The 15,652-nt window shown below is 52.8% G+C and overlaps 1 long non-coding RNA gene across 1 annotated transcript in view; it reads left to right on the top strand.

Moving 5' to 3' along the window:
* The window catches only part of LOC131401913 (uncharacterized), a 34,099-nt gene extending 19,231 nt beyond the window's left edge, over positions 1-14,868 (top strand). The window contains exons 2-3 of the long non-coding RNA XR_009218119.1: positions 13,471-13,752; positions 14,018-14,868. This is a non-coding gene — a long non-coding RNA (uncharacterized LOC131401913). The remainder of the gene's footprint in view (positions 1-13,470; positions 13,753-14,017) is intronic.
* Positions 14,869-15,652: the final 784 nt, after the last annotated feature.

Here is a 15,652-nt window from a genome sequence, read left to right as displayed (position 1 = left end):
AGAGGAAGGTTTCCCCCTGGGCTTTGGAGACTGAAAGAGGGGCAGCGGAGGTGTCTTGACCAGAGGGCTGGGTCCTCTGACACTGGACAAGTCACGGGCTTGTCCACTCGTGACACTGCCTGCTGTTGACTGCAGTCTTGGACTCATGAAGGCCCATCACCCAGGCTCCCCTCTGGGGCTCCTATACCACAGGTTGTGAGACACTGACACTGGAGAACAGAGGAAGATGGCAGAGTGCCTGTGAGTCCCTGGGCCGATCCCCATCCTGGCAGATGGGCCCACGTGAGTGCCCAGGGCCCTTCCTCGAACCACAACTGTGCCAGGGACAGCACACCACCCACACCATCCCACCAACTGCCCCCTGGGCTTCAGCTGTGAACTCAGATTGCTCCTGGGACCCTGCTTCCAGGTGGGGCAGGCTGGGGGGTCCCCCAAACACCACCTCCTGGGATCCTAAACTGAACATGAGATTTACCATCTGGGGCTCAGCAAACTCCCGCTGGGGAGCATCCTCAGCCCTGGCCTGTCCACTGGCGGGGGCACCCGGGAGGCGAGCTCACCCAGACAACCCCCCCAGTTTAGCCCTGGCGTCGTCCAGGCTGTTGGCTGGATGTGCATGTGAAAAGTGGGCCAGGAGCTCGTGCAGTGTCAGAATGCGCCTGGGAATCTGCAGGAGGGAGAGGCAGGGGGAGAGGGACAGAGGCAAGGATGAGGAAGGAGAGAGACTGTGATGAAGCAAGTCAGAGAAAGCAGCAATGTAGAGAGGGAGAGAGAAAGCAGATGGAGGATGGTTCTCTGAACTCTCAGCACTCCCATGAGCAGGGCTGAGGACGGACACCCACAGCACTTCTGATCTCAGACTCTAATGTGGAGACTTTTCCAGGGTCTTGTCTAGGGCAAGAGCCCAGAGCTTGAGGCTCTAAGCCAGCAAGAGGAAGGACCTGGAGGTGGGCTCAGGACCAGGAGCTCCCCCTCGCCTTCCCACACTGCCTGCTCTGTGGAGCTGGACAGGCCTGCGGTCCGCTAGGTCAGGGGCTGGCTCTAACCCCATTCTCCAGGCAGCCCAGAGCTGGGGCCTGTTAGGGCTTGGGCTCTCCCGGCCATGGCCCCCTGGTGCCCCCAGGTGTGGCTTCCTCCCAGATGTGGCCCTCACTGTCATGGCCCCCAGTGGGCTCCCCATGCATTTGCCCTCAAGGACAGGGCTAAATGCCAGCTGGAACATGGGGTCAGTGAGGAAGGTCTCCAAAACTCTCTCCTTGCAGTCAGTTTGGCCTCATAGTGCTTCAGCAGCTTGTCAGTCACTGTTCTGCTTGCAGTTGGCCAGGGTCTGCAGGCTGTACTGCTGGCTGGATACTAGCTCCTGATAGAAATTGAACAGGGGCAGCAGGATGGCCAACAGGTCTGCTCGGTGAGATGCCCCACAAACCCTCGGTCACCCAGCCCCACCCACGGAGGTCAAGGCCAGGCTCAGACCTCCCACCCAGAGACCCCCTTGCCTTTGGGGATGACTCTGGCACCACTGCCCTATCCAGGGCCAGATAGGTGGCCCCAGGCATTGGGACCACATCAGAGTCACAGATCTTTATAGAGATGGGGCTCCGTCTACTCTGACACCTGTGTATTGGAAGGCCGGAGAGGGCTGTTGTGGGTGCTGTGGTGTGCCCCACTGCCTGAAGGGTCTGAAGGGCCACCCAGCTCCGGAATTTTGGGGGTTCAGCTGAGGCCTCTGTGGTAACTGAATTGCAGCTCCACATCCCCCTCAGCCCTGGCTCCCCCAAGAGGCCTCCCAGAGTGCCCCACCAGTGACAGAAGTGACCCATCCGTGGTCATAAGGTGAATCAGTAGCTGGCCTGGAACCAGCTCTCTTGAGTCCCCCATTCCAGGGCTTCTCCCCACATGACATGCCCTCTCGGGTCATGTCCCCTCAGCTCTCTGTCCCTTTATCTGTGTGTCCCTGTCCTTCCATGCCTCCCCAGGTTCAGCAAGGTGGGTCTGTTGCTGGCCCGCTCTGTCCCAACCTCCTGGATACACAATACCCTGCCTTCCAGCCCCTGAAAGCCCAGCCAATCTCCCCAAACCTGCCCTTCAATACTTGATTGGCAGGGATGAACCCACTGAAACCTCTGCTTATAAACTCCATTAAAAAAGAAATACGTGCTTCCTTTGCAATAAACTCTTAAGTGGGAGCTCTTACACTACCCAAGGGACAGCACCTTCAATGACGCAACTACAGGAAGTGCAGACCTTTTCCTTCTAGGGAGTCTTCTCATTGTGACCTTGGGGAAAAGCGGGGCTCTCTGACTTAGGAAAGTGAACAATAAAAGGGTCACACTCAGTGTGGGAGAGGAGCGATGCAGGGGTCCTGCTGTGCAGCCCTCGGGGCCATCAGGATGGTGCAGCCAGCTCGGAGAGCAGTGACGCAGGGTGGACGGAGTGGGAGCCTTGACCGTGCTTTTACCTTTTCTTTGTCATTCTACTTTTGGAAACCTGTCCCAAGGAGACGCTCTCTCATATGAACATTTCAGATGCAGAGATGAGTGTTTCTAGTGGTTGCGACAACTGTAAGAGCCAATGATGGGAGATGGCTGCATGGATGAGGGCATGCTCACAGGTACTGAAGCATCATACAGCCATCAAAAAGCATGTGCTAATCTTAAGTAAAAAAAAAAACACATCAATATTCAAATTCAATATTCATATGTGTGACATTATATAAATCAAATGGGGGGGGAATCCCAAGATCTGTGTATAGAAAAAAGTTTGAGGAAACACATCAATGTGTTTACAGTGGTTATCTTTGAGAAGGAGAACTATGGTTGATATAGCTTTTAACATTTTCTGCTTTTCTAGATAGTCGAATTTTCTCAAATGTGTTCATATATATTATTTTTAAAAGGGAAAATAGATAAGAAACTAAAAATATCTCTTCCTAGAAAAACAGCTTTTGCCAACTTGTCTTTCCTCTTCTGCTCCATCTGAGGGATTATGTGAGTTTTTAAGGGGCTACTGTTACAGTCGGGGAGGATGGAAGTGCCGCCAGCCTGCAGGAGTGGGCCTTGGAGAGGGACTTCTCAGGTGGTGGCTGGGGAACTCTGCCAGGGCTGGCTGCTCACCCAGGCCCCAGTGGGCCAGCTGGAGATGCAGGTCTTCAGGCCTTGGTAAAGATGTGGTGCAAACACACGATGGCCTCACTGACAGAGGAAGCACAGTGTAAGCTCCGGCCATGGAGTTCCTGCCCCTCAAAGGGCCTCTGCCCCCAAGTCCCAGCAGAGCTGAGGGGCCCAGGGAGAGGGCAGGGGCTGCCACCGTCCGTGGGACTCTAGCAGCAAACACCTTTCTCAAGTGACACCTTATGTGAAAACCTCATCAGAAGGATAGACTATGTAACTTGTGGGGCCCAGTGCAGAGCAAATATGCAGGATCCCTTCTTTAAAAAATGACAAAATTTCAAGATGGTGACAGCAGAGCTCTACACCAAACACAGGCTTTTCTAAATATGGGTCACACTCCCCAGAAGCCGGCAGAGGATGGGAGCTGCTCTCGCTGCCAGCCTTCCTGGAACCCTCAGTGCCCACCTGCTGGGGTGACCCTAAAGGATCTTAGAGGAACTCAGGGCTCTAGAGAATTCAGAGGAAATGCCACTGATGATGTGAAAAAGAGCTAAGGCTTGAGACCCACTCAGAGCAGGCTCAAATCCGCCTTATGCTGCTTCTCAGCTGTGTGACCTCCAGCAAGATGCCTAACATCTCTTAACTTCAGGTCTTTCCTGGAGAATCTGAAGGTGAAATGAGGTCACTCCTGCAAGTAATGGGACAATTTGAGGGCCTGATGCAGAGAAGGTGCTCAGTAAATGCTAGCTCTCCACAACCCCATTTTGAGGGAAAACAGAAAAGCAAAAACACCCAGATTTTCCCATGCAAGTGCCCTGTCACCACCTAAAGAGCACTGGGGAACATGCCTTCTCACTAGCAGCTTAGCACCAGGCTGAGTAATGGCCTTCTGAACACCCCTGGCAGCCACATTTGCTGTGGCTCCCCTCCCAGCATCCTCCTCCCCACCCATGCTCCCCAGCCAGCCAGCTCCAGAACACAGCCTGAGTCTCCTCTCCAGGGTGAGCTGTAAGGATGCCAGAGAGACTTCTGCTACTTCCTGCAGCCCCCTGCCCTCCCAACTGTTCCTCCTCTGCCTCTGCTCATCACCCCCATCTCCTACCACCCTGGAGAACTGAGAACTTCCCCAGTGTGTCTGGGGTTTGAGCTGAACAGCAGAGGGGATGCCATAGGGACTCTGTCATACACCCCATTTGTGGACAGGAAAACAGGCCCAGATAGAAAGTGTGAAGCCCCCCGGGAGCCAGGGCAGCCCCAGCCTAGGAGCCTGTCCTCATCTCCCTGCCGTGGTCTCTGTCTTTCTCTGCCACATCAGATGCCCCTCCCTGGTCCCATTGTCCACCTGTGCTCTCTGCTCCCTCCTCTGTGATGACCCAGCACTTTGGCTGTTGGAGGCCCCTGGTGTTGTCCTCCTCGGGGATGTGTCACAGGGGGCTGTCCCCTCTCCCAGCAGTGTGTTGCCTGAGGGCAAACCCCCACCCTGGGGTCTCACTCCCTCAGTACAACAAGAGCAGGAGTGGAAGGTGCTGAATGGGTGCAGAGACATCCCTGAGCTGTGTGGCAGACGTTCAAAGATAGTAGCTAAGGAAATCACAAACACGCCACAGAGCCAGCTCTGCTCCCTTTTCAGGGCACGTGGCTTTGTCCCCTCAAGGCCACTTGCTGAACCGCAGGATGAATGGGCTCTGACAATTGAGTGAATGGAGCACTTTGAAAGCAAAATGGGACAGTTACCCGCTCTCCACTTCTGGGTTGCTAAAACTGCCCCGGCCTGTGCTTGAAGAGCGGCTGAAAATATCTAATGGAGAAATATGCATTGCTGATGCAGGCTTTTCTATTTTTTCGATTCTCTGAGACCCTTGGCACATGAAAAAATGGCTGTTCTTGGATCTGAACTCTAAAGAGCTAAGGGACTCACACACAGGCTCGTGGAGAGCTCAGAGACACGTGAATACCCAGTCAGCACCCTAACTGTCCTGATGTCAGCACCCTTACTGTCCTGATGTCATCACCCTAATGCCAGTCTGCTGTCTTTGCCAGTTCTGGTATCTGCACGTGGTATCCTTTTCTCTTTAGGCTAGAGGGATGTGTGTGTGTGTGTGTGTGTGTGTGTGTGTGTGTGTGTGTAAGACTAGTCTGTATGTAAAACTGATGGCGCCCTTCTCAGATACGTCTACAAGACATCTACTCCCCAGGGACAAGAGCAAAAACCAGATGCCATCAGGTCAGGCACTCTGCTCCCTGCATAGGCAACACTGGCAGTCTGGGAATCTGATTTAAGGATCGGGCCAGGTTGGCAAAGCTCTGGAAAGCTGTGAGCCTGGGGACCCTGCAGAAGCCTTGGACCATGGCCCAACCCTGCTACAAACCAGTGTCAGGATGGTGGCAGGAGCCCCAGCCCCACTGAGATCGCAGAGGCCTCCTTTCCCTTATCCTGCAGGTCCCTTCTGGGGATGCATTTGCTTTGGATCTGGGTTTGCTTGCTTGACATCAGGGCCTGCTCAGCTGACCCTTCTCAACGATGTCCATGGAGAGTTTGGAATTTGGCTTACACCCCAACTCGCCAGCTAGAGTCCAGCTCTGTCTGCCCAACTGGGTCAATGCCTGGTGTCTCAGCTGAGCCCTGCCCACTTTCCACCCCACAGTCTGACCTTCTTGGCCCATCAGAGGCAAACCCTCATTTGTCACACTCCTTAGCAGCACTGCTCATCGGCTCCTGCCACACCCCAGTCCCCTCTCTGGAGACAGTGTCTTTAATCCAGAATGCATTTAGTCAGTGCAGTCATTGGTGGAGGAATTAGTCCTGGGTTTTCTCTCTTTTGTTAGCAAAGTTTTGCTAAAGATCTTTGTACTTCTTGCTTTTCAAACAGCTGCCACACAACTCAGTTCTCTCTCCTTCCTCCATTCCCTCTGGCCTCTTGCAAGCCTAAGAGATGCCCATCTCTGTCTCCCTTTGTGCCAATGCTGTCAGCATGTCCTGATGGAGTCTCTGTGGTGGGCACCATGCTGGGCACGGGTGAGACACAGCCAAAGGTGGATAAGTCAGATCCCTTCCCTGGAGGAGCTTCCAGCCTAAGAAGAGGGTCAGATACCCACAGAGGTAACTGATACTCCAACAAGGTGCACAACTCCTGCAGTGGGAGGGTCTCACCATGGAAGCCACAAGCGCTACCCAGAGGTTTTGCAGGACAAAACAGGAGCCCAACTGCGCTGGCCCCGTGGTGTAGCAGTTAAGTGCACGAGCTCCGCTGCTGGCGGCCCGGGTTCGGATCCCGGGCCTGCACCGATGCACCTCATGTCAGGCCATGTTGTGGTGTCATCCCATATAAAAGTGGAGGAACATGGGCACAGATGTTAACCCAGGGCCAGTCTTCCTCAGCAAAAAGAGGAGGATTGGCATGGATTTTAGCTCAGGGCTTATCTTCCTCACAAAGAAAAAAAGGAGCCCAGCAAGTGTGTTATAGAATGGAAGGAATTGGAGCAGAGGGGATGGTGTGAACAAAGATGCAGAGTATGACAGGGTGTTGAGTGCAGGACAGCAGGGTTGGGGATGGCAGGAGGAACATGGGAAATAGGATTCAAGGCACAGAGTGGGCCCTGCAGAGGGGCTGACTGGGGAGGGGTCAAGGCGGCCCTCTCCATGTCAAAGTTGGTTTGCAAACCTGATTCCATGGCTACAGTTTTACCTTAAACCCTGAACTAAAGATCTCTGCAGTTACTTGCAGAGTCAGGCTTGCAGGATTCTGAGTGCTACCAAGTCAGTAAAATATCACCACCATCTCTAAACTCCTACCCTGCCCTTTAGAGCTGCCTGAGCCATCCAAACTTACTTCCAATCATAAATGGGAGAAAAATAACTATTAAAACAATGAAATGGTGCCAAACTGAAGATTCTAGAGGAGGGGAGGATTCTTCTCAGAGGAGGATGCTCCCTTTGTTTTAGATGGTCCTTGGAGCTTTTTGGTTACAAAAGATAAGGCCCAAGAGGGCTGTTTAGATGGAAAAGAAGAGACTAAGCAGAGCTGGATAGTTTTGCTTAATAAATTTTGTGCAGACTTTTGTTTGAGTATGCTCTCCCGTTACCTCTAGGGAGACATGGCTGTGGGGGGGGTTTCCAGGGATGGAGAGTATACATGGAGTAGAGACAGGGCCAATGTCCTTGATGTGTGACCTGTCCACAGCCCGCTTAGAAGGGCCTAATGCCTGGTTTCAGGCTCTGTTGTTGTTGCCTTGAAATTCTTAAGAGCCTTGCATTTTCATTTTGCACTGGACCCAGCAAAGTATTTAGCTGGTCCTGAAGAAAGTGTAGACAAGGGTATATTGGTAAAGGATTAATGACCAGCTCTCTAAAAAAAAAACTCTGACTGGTAGCACTGGCTGATTTCCATGGTGTAAACATTCCAACCTTGGCCCATTTTAAGCTACCAAAGGGCGAATAACAAGCTTGAAAGAGTCTTGAAAATTTCACAACAAACTTGCAAATTGGTATAAGCCAGCTCCAACACATCACTGGACGGGGGCGAGGGTCTTGGCAGATAAAGAGATTATGAACACCCCCACCACCAACAAAATGGCGTTGGAAACATGTGGAGAGAGGCCAGTGTGAGGAGAGGAGGTCAGCAAGAAATCCGTGTAGCAGGAAAGGCTGAGTGACAGAAGGGCAAGGATGTCTTCTATTCACCTTTAAGCCATTTTCTGTTTCAGTACTGCAAACACCTTCTACTGTATCTAAGCCTTTCAGAAAGTCTGGTCTATACTTGGCTGGTGTCAGGGGCTTGGGGACTGAAAGAGGAGCCAGTTGGGTGTCATTAGGTCTTTCCTGGATACTCTGGTTGTCCTGCTGGGACAGGGCAGGACTGTACTTCCCAAGCCCCTGAAGTTGAGTGTGTTCAAGTGACTCACTTTGTCCAATGAAATGTGAGCAGTGCTGTCAGGCACCATTTGCCACGTTGCTTCCCCTACCATGGGACTGGTGAATTTCCTGATTGTGGGAGACCCATCAGCCTGTGACCCTGACTCTGAGTGAGAATGTTGTGGAGCGGAACCCACAATGGACACACAGTGTGAGAGAAAAAGCAATCTTTGTTGTTTTAAGCCACTGAGACTTGGAGGCTGTTTGTAATTGCAGCAGAATCTAGCTCCACCTGATGGACACAAGGAGTGCCCATACGGGGGTAAGGAGCAGTCAAGACCGAGTGAAGACAGCCACTGTGAGAAGTGATACAAGAAGCCAGGAGAGCAGAATTAGAAGCCAGACGTGGCCATGAAAATGGAAGACCCTGAAAATCCTCAGGAATAAGTGGGATGGGGCTTGAGGAATTTTTCTGGCTATCAGGTGGACCATGAGAGCTTGAGGTCATCCAGGTGACACAGTGGTTCCCGAACATGCACCTTTTATCTGGCCCGTCTCCCCAGCAAGGAAGGAATAAGTTGTGGGGCAGGCACAGGCCAAGCATCTACAGCCAGGAGACCCAAGGTTAAGCCTGGATTCTAGCACTGGAAGTGACCTTGGAGTGACCTTGGATAAGTCCTCCCTCTTCTGTGGACCTCTGAGTTCTCAGATCCCTCCCAGCTCTGACTTTCTAAGACACTCTGTCTTTGTCACGGGCGTCACTCATCACTTACTTGGCTTCTCAGTGCCTCCTGCCTACCTGATGGCCTACTTCCTGGGAAATGGGCTCTGTTTCACCCTCCTAAAGCCCCTCCAGAGCACACAGGTGTCCTCTGCCCTGCAGGATGTGGATGTGTGTGTGTGAGTGAGAGTGAGTGAGAGTAAGAGAGAGTGAGAGACAGTGAGAGAGAGAGACTACAGCCAGAAGGCTTTACCAAGCTGATCTTTCAGTCTTCTTAAAGAAATCCTTTGCCCTGGAGAGTAATGCACTCAGTTGAAAACGTTGCTCCAAATTCCCACCAAACAGGCCTCTGCTGCCACACTGACAAACACACACACACACACACACACACACTCACACACACACTTTCACTCAAAACTGACCAGTTTTGTGCTCCCCAGCACCAGAGAGGGCCCTGCCTTTTGCACCCACCCCTTCTCTGGCCTACCAACCCCTGAAACCTTTCAAGGCCATATGCGACATGAACCCACACCTTCTTTGGCCATAAAATGACTCATTTTCTAGCTGGGTTCACACCACAAACTCTATTATGGCACCAATCACACTCTACCCCAATCAGACCTTAAGGGTAGAATCTTCCATCTCTTTACTGCGTGCCACAGAGCCTGATGCCCATTCATTCATCAAGCCCTTACAGAGTACCTACTATGTGTGAGGCAGAAGGGACAGAGTGATAAAGGACACCCCTGCTTTCAAGGAGGTCTCACCAGACCGGGTTGGGGACAGACACCCAAGGACCTGGCTCTGACATGGCATGCTGAGGGTGGGAAAGCCGTGGGAGCAGGGGGCAAGGAGAACATTCTGGGATGAGAGTCCCCAGGAGGAGGCATTCGAGCTTGGTAGGATCCCACCAGGCAGGGAAGCGTGGGGGTGGCAGGGGCACTCCAAACAGAAGCCCCAGCATGTGCAAAGGCCAAGATGTGCACAGCTCATGACCAGGGAGCACTGGCTGGATCCCCAAGTGATGAGGGAAGAGGAGCCTGGGGAAGAGGATGAGGCAGTGGTCAGCTGATCTTAGGCAGTTAGTGAATGAGTGAGTGAGTGAATGAATGACACCCGACACCCTTGATCATGAAGCCACTAACCTGATGCTGGTCCCTAGACCTATTCCCTGGTCCCTAACAAGGACTCAGCTTGGTTTCAGGGATATGTGTAGGGCTAGGATAGATCTCAGAGTGAACCAGATGGTTTAGACTCGGGACAAGCCCCCATCCCAGGAGTGACATGGGAAGAGGCTATGAGTAGAGTGGCAAGACTAGCAAGTAGACAAGGAGACGTGGGTTCTAGTGCTGGCTCTGCCACCTCCCAGCTGTGTGAGCTTGGGCAGATGACTTGAGTTCTCTTAGCCCCCTTCCTCATTCAATCCTATGATTATAGCTATGGGAACTGACTAAGGAAGCATGTCTGACAGTGCCTGGTGCAGGGTAGAGGAGGTGTGTGGAATCTGAAACTTTTGTTCAACCTCAAGTTCCGAGCTGACGTGACCATCAGTTCAGAGCTTGGCAGCGGCACCATAAGGTGGAATTGGCAATTTCAGATCTTTGAACATTCCAGGCAGAGCTGGCTTCAAAGTCATGTGATGGGGTCCTATGCTCAGAAGGCCCCATGCTTGGGGCTTCAAGTTCCGCAGTTGCAACCTTGTAGTTCTTAACCATTTCTCTTTTAATTTGTTTTCATGAGTAACATCTGATGGAACAATGGGGCACACCCCAGGGGCTTGGAGCCTCAGCCCCCATGTGTTCCTGCCTCCTGCTGCCTCACTGGGGTGGTCTCTCAGCTGCTTGCTCCACACACGTTGGCACCCCAGAACCCATGACCTCCTCTACCCTCTCTCTGGGAGCAAATGGGTCTAGTCAGCAAGGAAAACTCACATCCCTCCGTGAGTCACCCTCAACCCTCTTCAGGAGCCTCGGTGTAGGTGCAGTAAGAGTGGGTGCAGTGCAATCCCGATGGTGTCTCAGGGCAGGGTGAGGGACAATGCCTGGGCACTAGGTGGGTGACTCAGCAGGGACATCTTGCCCACCCCTCATCTAGGTACCAAGTGTATCATGGCACAGAGGTTAGAGGAGGTTGGAGGTTGAAATTGGGGGGGCGCCTGTCTGCCATGGGTGGGTTGGTGGGCTGTGAGAAGGGGAGGTCGACTTCCCCGACTCCACCCAGGGCCTTGCATTTTTCCCTTGCCTCAGACCCTACAAATCATGCAGCCGACCCTCGTTAGAATCTATGTTTCCATTTTCCCGTCCTCAGCTCAGAGTCCACGGTCCTCGTGTGACGTGGCCAAATGGCTCTGAGCATCTGGTGAACATGCTTGGATCTCTGGGGGACAAGAAGGCAGTGTCCTTCTTGAGGGGGGAGAGGCAATCAGATCATTCGGCGCTGGGGTAGACAGCTGGTGAGGGGCGTCTAAGGGACAGAGAGCCAGCGCCTCCCAAGCTTTAATGTAAATGGCAATCAACTGGGATGTTGTGAAAGTGCAGATTCTGATTCTGGAGGTCTGGGCAGGGCCTGAGATTCTGAATTCCTAACATGCTCTTGCTTCATGGACCACATTTTGAGTAGTGAAGTTCTAGAAGGCTTAACCTAGCAACAGCATGGCCTCCAGACCAATGAGCCTGGAGCCGGTGAGCCCCTGTAGGAGCTCTTATGACAGGCAGAGAGAACGACTGCTTGGAACTGAGCCAGGAGCCCACACTATGATGACCTACCAGGGACTCTGTGTCCCCGGACTCTTCAGCTGATAATGTGGGGATGCTTACTCAATGTGGTCATCAGCAGAGTAAATAAAAACTCGCCCATAAATAACCTCACTCAATCCTCACACCCTTGTCAGGCAAGTATAAAAAGGCTGTTTTATAGATGAAGGAATGGACGCATAGAGGATGGGGGGGGCGCACTCCAAGTTGCAACTGTCAAGTGGTAGATCTGAACTCAGATCTGACTAAGGCCCTTCCCACTCTGCCAGCATCACTAAATTTACTTTTGGAGACTGGCTTAGCTGTGGCTGGAAGCTGGTCCCCGCTGCCGGTCATGTGCCCCCCCGATCCTGCTGAAGCCTGGAGTGTGGGGTGTTGGGCCTGTGCCCTGGGCACCCTGGCCACCCTCTTCTGCACCCCTTGTCAGCAGTCACCTCTGCCTTCAGCCACTCGATATTGATCTCCCCATTCTCGATCTGCTGCCGTAGCTGCTTGGCCACTGTCTTCTCGTCTCCACGATCTGCAGCAGGTGCAGGTACTTCTGCATCAGCGCTTCGTGCTCCCTGGCCAGGGTCTGGGAGCTGTGGACAGACAGACGTGGTAAGACACTGCCTTCTTGTCCCCCAGAGATCCAAGCAGAAGTGGGGCTCCCCCACTGACTGCAATTGGAAGATCCTGACTCCCAGACATGTTGCACAGGGACTTGACCTGGCTGCTGTGCTGTTACCGACTGCTCTGGCCCCTTCTCCAACTCCTCTCTCACACTCTGACCTCTGGTTCCTCTAACTGATCCTGTTCTCTCCCCTCCCCCTCCAATCCACCCCCCCGGGCCTTTGTATAGGCTCGCTCTCTTGTTAGGGGTAATGCATCCAGTGACTTTAACTTAGAGTCAATGCTCAAATGGAACAACAAAGCCTGGATGACAGCACATCTGTTTAGTACATCGTTCACTGAATATTTTGAACTCATTGTTGAGACCTACTGCCCAGAGAAAGAGATTCCTTTCAAAATATGACTGCTCACTGGTAAGTGCTATGGTTGCCATGGAGAGACTGATGCTGGTGTGTGTCCCCCTCCACACACACACAGAAGTTAGCAAAAGTCTTATGACTCACATAATAGACGTCTCTGAGGAGAGCAGGGCCAAAATCACAAGCAGCTCTGAAATGGCTTGAGGGAGCAAGGAAAGAAACCAGGCCTGGGTTTTTATCGTGGTTGGAGGTTTTAAAGAAAAAATATTCAATGACACTTGTCAAAAATAGTAAGGCATATTTTATTCAGAACCACTGCAATATGTAGAGACCACTGTGATGGGATTCACAGCTGGGGAGAAATGAGATTGGGCTCGACTTTGAATGCAGCATGGGCAAGTGAGCATTCACGGCCAGGCAGCATGGTGGGGGTCAGGAGATGGAAAATTACTAAGAGAAAAAACAAGTGTTGGGGTTTCTAGCTAACCTGACCTAACAGGATTATTACCGAAGCCAGGCCAGAGTTATCAGACACCACCTGAGGGATGGTGGGGGACGTGGAGGAGCCCAAGCAGATCTCGAGGGTCATCAGATCTACGGGTGTGGGTTCTGCTTAAACTGACTTAGCAAGGTTCTTACTAAAACTGGATTTTACAAGGAAGTGCACAGACAAACCTAGGAAAAGGTTCAGGATCCTGACTAAAGTTTGGTCAAAGCAAGAAATCTTTGCCAGGGTTGAGACCAGGGCGAGAGTTCTGCACACATACAGGGGCTTGTGTGGTTGGATCCGAAGCCAATGCCAGAGAAGGGAGACTCTGGACTTGCTCTTCAGCTTGTCCAGGTGTGGACATGAGGGGAAGAGGGAGAGGAGAGGCGTAAGCTGTCAGCACACATCAAAAAGTGCGGAGTCTGACTGCTCATTACAAGGACAAACATGCAAAGAAAAGCATGCATTCGCAATGGCTTATTTTTATATAAAGAAACACTAACAGAAGCTCAAGAACGATCAGAACTGTGCACTGGGGGTGGCTGGAGTAAGTGCTGCCATCTTGCTGTCCTGTAGGCCACGGGGACCAGTTCCACATCCCATAGAGTGTTGCCCAGAGCTCTACCCTCGTGGTGGTCCCACTCAGGGGTGGTGAGGAGGGGAACGGAGCCTGGCGGTGCAACAGCCTGAGGCCTGAGATGGTGTTCGCTGCGCGGCCACGATCTGCTCCCATTGGCCAGGCAACGAGGAGAAACCACCGTCTCCTTCCACAGGTAACTGGCCGCCACTGCCCAGTCAGCCCCCCATGAGGTCCAGCCCGAGGTGGGCAGCACTTTGTGCTCAGGGCCTGTCCAGCAGGTGAGTCAGCGCTGGGTGCTGTGTAGCTGTGGTCTGCGCCACCGTCTCTGCTCAGGGCACCTCGGGCCACCATGGCCACCCCACAGCCACCAGCGCCCACCTTATGGCCTCCACCACCCTCTCACCCCCACCCTGCAGCCACCCTGCTCTCCACTGATTTGGGCTAGTGCCAACAATGTCAAGTAACAGGATAGTCTGGAAACGCTCTTCCTTAGGTCACTATCTTCTTGGATTTGCTGTGACTTTTCTGCTCTTTTGATGGCAGGGAGCCTGCCTTGATCTCTGCAATCAGGAATGTGGCTGAGCAAATGCAGCTTGTACCTGCTGGATGGATACACCTCCCAGATGCTCTGTTGCTAGAAGGTTCCTGGCAGTGCAGGGAAAGGTGGCTCTGCAGGTGGAGGTGAGTGCTGGAGAGGTGTCTGACAGCATCCTGGGCAGAGCAGGTCAAGGCCCACTCCTCATGGGAAGGCTGACCCTGTGGACTTGGACTCAGACAGCATCCTGGGAGGAGCAGGGTTCAGCCCACTCCTCAAGGGGAGACTTACACTTGGGACTCTGCATCTGACAGCATCCTAGGTGGAGCAGGGCGAGGCCCACTCCTCACGGGGAGGCTGACCCTGCAGACTGGGCATCTGACAGCATCCTGGGGGAGCAGGGCACAGTCCACTCCTCATAGGGAGGCTGACCATGTGGACTTGGATTCTGCATCTGACAGCATCCTGGGTGGAGGAGGGCACGGCCCACTCCTCACAGGGAGGCTTACCTCGGGGACTCGGTGAAGGGGCTCCTCTCTACACATCGTCCTTGGGCTCCTACAGCAGGGTGAGGGGTTTGCTTTCCCCCTGGCCTGGCTCCCTTCATGAGGGCTTCTGGAATTCAGCTAGTTCAATGAGTCCTTACCTGCGGACTCCACACTGCAGGTCCCAGAACAGTGCGCTGAAGACATTCTACTTTGAAAACCTCCTGGCAGATCATTTTGTTTCATGTTGCAGGTTGTTATTGAATTTTGAAAGACCTGAATGCCACTTGTTGTCTGTAGTCTTATTGAAGGTTTACAGTGGTTTGTTCTAATTCGGAAGTTGTTACAATCTACCCAAAGAACTAGTAACATGAGCTTGTTTCAGAGGTCAGACACCCTACTTTCTTGACGGTTTCCTGCAGAGCCTGTGTCCCAAAAGTTTTGTTACTGTTTTTGAGAATGAGGCAAAGCCCTGCAGAGAAGGTGGCTCTTGGCATGTGTCATGGTCTAATGTGGTCTGGGGGCAAATGAGGTAGGGGTCCTTTGGTAAATAGTCACAAAGCATTGAGAAAGGTTAGAAAGTCATGTTGCTTGGAACTCCCTGAGGACCTAGTATCCAACTGGTCTGGTCCACAGTGGCCTCAGGGGGGTTAGATGACCTCAAGTGGAACAGAAAGCCCTCGGGACAGACCCCCCCAACCCCCCACGTGCAGTTTGGTCTAAATAGAGATTTTACCTTAATGAGGAGAAGAGATTATGAAGTGTCTTGGTCAGTACCTTGCAGGGGCTGGTTGATTTGTACAGGAAGCAGCTTTCCTCCTTGTAGTGGGAGGACAGGAGTAATACAGATCCACAGCTCTTGGGGCTGACCTCCCCTTGGCGGTGGTCTCGCATCCACAGCTGCTTGAGCAGAGCTGGGGCCAGGCGCCCTGCTGGGTGCCTGGGAGGCTCTGCTGGCCAACACCTGGCCTGGCTTTGAAATAGGGGGGCCAACCCTCCCCGTTTTAGCACCCAAAGTCTTGTATCCTAGGGACAGCAGGAGGATTGGGCAGCCATGAGCTTCTAAGAACTATTTCTGAGGCTTCTTGAAGCCTTTCCTGTTGTCTTGATGCCATCCCGTGTTATCTGCCAGAACGTCTGTGTCCCTACAGGGCACTT

Source organism: Diceros bicornis, assembly GCF_020826845.1.
Source record: "Diceros bicornis minor isolate mBicDic1 chromosome 22 unlocalized genomic scaffold, mDicBic1.mat.cur SUPER_22_unloc_1, whole genome shotgun sequence".
NCBI classification, from domain to species: domain Eukaryota; kingdom Metazoa; phylum Chordata; class Mammalia; order Perissodactyla; family Rhinocerotidae; genus Diceros; species Diceros bicornis.
Note: the sequence above shows the minus strand (reverse complement) of the source record. Positions and strands in the feature narration are given on the sequence as shown.